This window comes from Leucoraja erinacea, chromosome 1, assembly GCF_028641065.1.
Source record: "Leucoraja erinacea ecotype New England chromosome 1, Leri_hhj_1, whole genome shotgun sequence".
In the NCBI taxonomy this organism is placed as follows: Eukaryota; Metazoa; Chordata; class Chondrichthyes; order Rajiformes; family Rajidae; genus Leucoraja; species Leucoraja erinaceus.
The window spans coordinates 21,921,325-21,927,324 of NC_073377.1; the positions used below are offsets into that span (position 1 = coordinate 21,921,325).

General features: G+C 35.8%; 1 protein-coding gene across 16 annotated transcripts in view; it reads right to left on the reverse strand.

The window, feature by feature from the left end:
* Window positions 1-6,000, reverse strand: part of tcf4 (transcription factor 4) — a 618,702-nt gene that overhangs the window by 137,096 nt on the left and 475,606 nt on the right. The gene's annotated exons all lie outside the window — the stretch shown is intronic.

Here is a 6,000-nt window from a genome sequence, read left to right on the forward strand (position 1 = left end):
ACACTCTTGTCTGTCAGTCAGAAGCACATGGTTTCAAGTTCCACACCAGGATTTGAGCATTTAATCTAGACTGGCATACCAGTGTGCGAACTATGCACTGCTGGAATCATCTCCTCGATAAAACAAAGTTAGATTCCTCCCCTTCCATCTCATTTGGGATGCAAAGATCCCGTGGCACAACCTGAAGTGGAACAGTGAAGTTCTCCCACTGTCCAGATGACGTATATTTGTCAACCAATTTTGCAGCTGTGATATTGGTGGCTTATCTTAGTATTTGTAGCACTTTGTGTGCAGACTGGCTGCTGGGTAACCAAAGTAATTAGTTGGTGTGAAATGTTTCAGTCAACCCCAAGTTTATATGTTACAATTCAATTTGAGACCTTGGGTGAAATTTCATGGTGATGCAAATGACAAATACCAATCTTGAATAATGAGTGGACAGTCTGAAGCCAAGAACAATCTCAAAGTTTCTGTGACTGTGACATACTCTAAGAATTCTCATAAAGGCATGGAGTCATACAGCACAGAAACTGGCCCTTTGGCCCAACTTGTGTGTGCCGACTAAGATGCAGACCATGTCGTCCCATTTGCTTGCAGATCCTTTTAAACATTTCCTATCAATGTAACCTGTCCAAATGTATTTTAAACATGGTTATGCCTTTGTGACGCACGCTCTGTTTAGCCACATGCAATTCCTCTGGTCTGACTGAGTGATAAACACTCATGTGGGAACTTGATTTTGTCATAACTACAAGAATCAACTGTACATTCCCAATATTCCAAACTCAAACTATTTATATATTTTCCCCTGAAAATGACCTCTCTTATGCTTCCACCCTTGCTTTTCATTTCTTTTGAGTGTCATTTTCATTGATTTTCATTTCTCACTTAAGTCCATGCACCTTGTCGGCAGCAAGAAATGCCAACCATAAATAACTTTTCATGTGGAAATACTTCCCAGGGTACTTCAGAAAAGAATGATTGCACAAAATGTAAATTGAATCAATGACTTTACAGCATAGTTTTATAGAAGGACTGAGAAGTGAAGGAGATGAGAGAGGCAGCATTTCCAGAGCACAGGGTTTGGATGACTAAGATGCAGTGAGCAATGCTGGCCAAAGAAAGAGGCTGCCATGATAGTGTGATAATAAGGCATTAGAAGCTGTTGAGTGCACAGGGATGATAGGCAAGCTGGAATATTGGATGAGCTGGTTTGCTGGTTGGTGGGAAATGGAACAGTTAAGTCAGGAGGTGTTTTAGCTCCGGGTTAAAGGAATCAAAGGATATGGGGAAAAAGCAGGAACTGGGTACTGATTTTAGATGATCCGCCATGATCATGTTGAATGAAGGTGCTGGCTCGAAGGGCCGAATGGCCTACTCCTGCACCTATTTTTCTATGTGTTCTGTGTTCTATGTGTCAATAAGCTTGGATAAGGGATTTTGTGGGTAACATTATCAACAAACTGTCTTAATGTCTTGACAGTTACTAAAGTATTTCGGTACTCATGAAATTGGTAATAATTTGAAGTCCCAGGTTGATATGACTGTCAAAAATCAGAAATTAGTGAAGGGGAGTGGAAAGGAGAAAGTTGGACTAGGCCATGTCTAATTTGGGTTTTGTAGTATTGGATAGTACGGTAATAGAAAAAAAAGCACTTAGCACGACAATGGCTGAAAAAACAGTGAAAGAGAACAAAGGCCTTATGACTCAAAACAAAGGAAACGTGGCACTAGATTACAGGGGCTAAAGAAACTAGCGTAAACATAGGAGGTCTTCTGTTAATGGGTTGGTTATATCGTGCACACACAACTCTTTAAAACAACTCCAATACTGCAATAAAATGCCAACTAAGTCTGTGTGTACTCAGAAACAGGAGCATGGCTCAAACCCACAACTTTATGATCCATGCTAAAAGTATATGGCCTCCCTGAGGACTTGTATACTTAGGTATATTGGCTTAACCATATGGATAGTTTAATAAAATGAGATTCCAAGCAACATGCTTGCTAATGCACTGTCATATCCTAAAGATAAATGGTCAAACAACAATCCCTATATAAATGGTCTCAATGAAAGGTAAATTACAGAACAAACATTTCTGCAGAATATTAGCAAGTTATGAAAATTGTGGCTTATTATTTTAAACGTCATCATTTAAGGCAATGAGTTATGTTTTTATGAGATGCGAGTGGAAATAAACCAAAATGGAGACATATCGTTGAATTTCTGCACTGTCAACGGACCAGAAAGATGCTTCTTTTCATTTGGTAGTGAGCCCAAGTCAAGTGTGCTGGATGAGTAAAATAATGTATGAATTAAGAACTAAATAGTAGGCATAAGATGCAGGTTCTAAAATATTAGAAAGATGAGAACTTTAGTACTCTTGAAGTACAGTATTAGGGAGTGAATGGGTCAAGATTTCAAACAAATGAGCCCGAAAGGAGGAGGAAAAATGTGTTGGGTGCCTTACTTAGACAAATAACAAGGAGCAAGAAGCTTGGTTACTCTTAAATTCACCTCAATTTCATTGTGGTTTGCCTGCAGCCAGTACATACAAGTGTGTGTACGTGGGTGTGGGTGAGTGTCGTGTATTTTTAATGCATACTAAGAAACATTAGCTGTTCGCAAAGAACACCAACATGATGCAAGTATCGGGACTCAAACACATGTCACATTTCAACAGGAACAGGCATATAATCTGTTTTTATTTGGTTTCGCTATGTGATACTAATTTTTATTTTGTAGATAATATATTTTAAGATGATTCTGTGTTATGTACCTAGAACTTGACAAGGATTGCGTTTTACAATTCACTGCAATGAAATAAGATTTGCTTCTACAATATACGATTGATATAATCATGATGCACATGTGGAAAAATAAGAGACGCAGAAGGAGTTTTAGTTGAAAAACTTAGGTCTGACTGGCCCCTGATTCTGCTCCACCCATTCCCAGAGTGCTGCTTATGCCACATCAGCTCAGATTTGGTTTTCATCAGCTTTATTTATTTGGGATATAAGAAATATTCATGTACTGAGCCATCATTAGAACAATAAAATTGGCTCTGAGAAATAGAAATGAGGCTCTGTCAACATGATAAATTTTAAATAAACAGCAAAGGGGGTAACTTATTTGCTTTTCAGAGTGATGTTCACTTGGAAAGTTAGATCTCAGGGTAAATGTATCATATCATGTTCAGTGTGGCACAGAAATTGAATTAAATTTAACGTAGAATTAAATTACAATTGGATATTCACTACTTCTTTATGAACATTACTCCTACCAAATACATTAATATTTAAATCTGGAAAACAGCAACAAAAGGGAAAATCATTGCATGATATTATTCTCATAACTATTTTAGGGCAGCCTATTTTAAAGGAAGATACTTTTTAGTAATTTCAAAATTATTTTAAAATGCAAGTTGAAAGGCATATCTCGTGTACTGAATTATCACCTTATCTGTAGTATATGTTTGTTTCTGCACGTGTATTGATAAACGGTGCAGAAGTGTAAATATTTGTACTTAATCTAGTATTCATACACTTGATACTTTTTTCTGAATTGTCTGGCAAGTAGTCTTAACTTATGCACATATAATTTCTACAATTTCCCTTCTGAATATTAAGATGTTCACTTCAAAAAGGTTGTGACTCTTTCTTCATGTAAAAACCTAATCCAAATGACTTATATTTAATTTGGAATATCTTAAACACCATTGTATATAAAATGCAGGTACATTATCATATACCGGCATTGCAAAGACAACTAATTTGTTGCGTTCTTAGCATTTCTCCAAAAAATTATATTAAGAAAATAACTTTGGAGTGTGACAGGTATCAGAAGCTCAATTTAATATCCAGAAAAGTACCAACTTTCAAATCGTCATGCCTGACGTTGTTTTACATATCAACAATGACAGCTATATGTTCAACCACAGTTTATAAGTTATACTTTAATAAAATGATGGATGAGAGATTTGTTCTCATAACAGCAGCTATCTAAAAGTTACTTTCATCTCTGAGGTGGCATTAAGATGCCAAGCCATGCAGCGAGAACAACTGCAGTCACACCAGAGTGAATAGAATGCAATCTGAAATTTGATACCCACATTATGGTTTTAAACCCCAGGTAATAATGACATATTTTCTTGCATTTCAAGCTACATAGATTAGTTTCTGATTACAACATTGGATCTAACCAAATACAACACTTGCACATTTGTGAGGCACCGATACCAAATATTGCCCAGGATGAGTTGAGGAAGCTGGACTTGTTAAATCGTGGCAGGTAATCTCATCAATTATTTCAGCAAAAACACCAACCTATTTGAATGTTTCCTCTTCCAGTCTTTACTCCATTCCCATTAATTTGCACAGCCACCTTGCAGGCTATGAAATCTTACTTAAGTAACAACCTACTGATTCTATTCTACGATATCAAAAAAGGATTCAAAATATGTTACAACAAATAACATTACAGAATTTATTAAATTAATTGTTCATGTTCAATTATGATTCTTCTCTTAAAGTTGTATATAGCAATATTCCCTTGCTAAATTACTTCTAGTAGCGTACACTTGCTTCAAGCAATCAGAAACATGATCAATTTAATAAACTTTATCAAGGCTAATAATGTCGTTCCCCAGCAGACCACAATTGATGTTAATACGTGTAAGAAGGAACTGCAGATGCTGGTTTAAACCGAAGACAGACACAAAAAGCTGGAGTTACTCAGCGGGACAGGCAGCATCCCTGGAGAGAAGGAATGGCGACGTTTCGTGTCGGGAGCCTTTTTCAGATCATACCATCATTGTCTAAATTTATGATGTTTTCATTCCTACCAAGCAATTTTACAATTTTGGGATTTTGCATGATAAAAAATAACAAATTAATATTGTTAACTTGGTTTGTCCTGCATTAATCATGTCACAAAATGGGTACCACACATAGCATAGCAATGTAAGAAATATTATAACAGCTATAGCCATTTGCCAAGTAGAGCAACCCATGAAGTCTGGACACTCACATGCTGTGATGAACAGAAATACCTGACTTAAGATCAGAAAAAAAAACTTCTTAAATCTGGACGCTTGCTGAAATCTTTTCAAGCTTTACTTAATCCTTTAAGTTCAACATTAAAAAATATGATTTATGGCGTTAACATTAGCACTTTTCCTTTCCACTTTCTCATCTATCAAATGCCACCCAAAATAATGCACTTCAGTCCTGCTGTTTTAAAGCCAATGATTTCTGAAATACAATGAGTAAATATCTGTTTTAAATGTTGATGTTTTCCTGCTTCGGATAGGGTCCTGCTCTGTGTTACATTCTGTGATATTCAGTGAATGAGAGTAAATCTTATTATTATTATTATTATTCACCAGTTGTGTTTCAAAAAGTGCCCATGGTTTATTAAAAAAAAAATAATTGTAAAGTAGCATTATTATAAGAGATATTACAAAATCACAATTCACCTGCAAAAAGAACACAACATCAAAACAACAAGCCTCCTGCTCCTGTTAATGCAAAGGGCGCAGTGACCATTTTATTTAAATAATGCTGTGCACCGTACCATATTTTTCCACTTTATTAAGGGTTTGCAATGCTGAATTTACTTCAAAATAACCTTGCAACTCCACTTTCCATCTCAAAATGTATTTGGGAAATTAGGCTTGTTAGCAAGGAGGCAGGAAACTGCTTTTTAAAAACATCAACTGTTTATAAACTCTTCAGAAAAAAATCTTTAAATTTGTGAGGATCAATTACAAGCTTTTATTTCCTTGCTTTGCTAACAGCAATATTATTCAAAAAAGGTAGTTGCTAAAACTGAATTTGAGGCATTATTCATTGAAAGAAATTGCAATGCTACACTTAGAAAAAATTGTCAACCAGAATTCTCCATTTCCAGTTCTTCAATCTCTGTTAATTTCAACAAATGTGCCTGTTAATTTCCTTTTTTCCTCCACAATTACATGGAGGTTTTAATTTTGTAGTTTT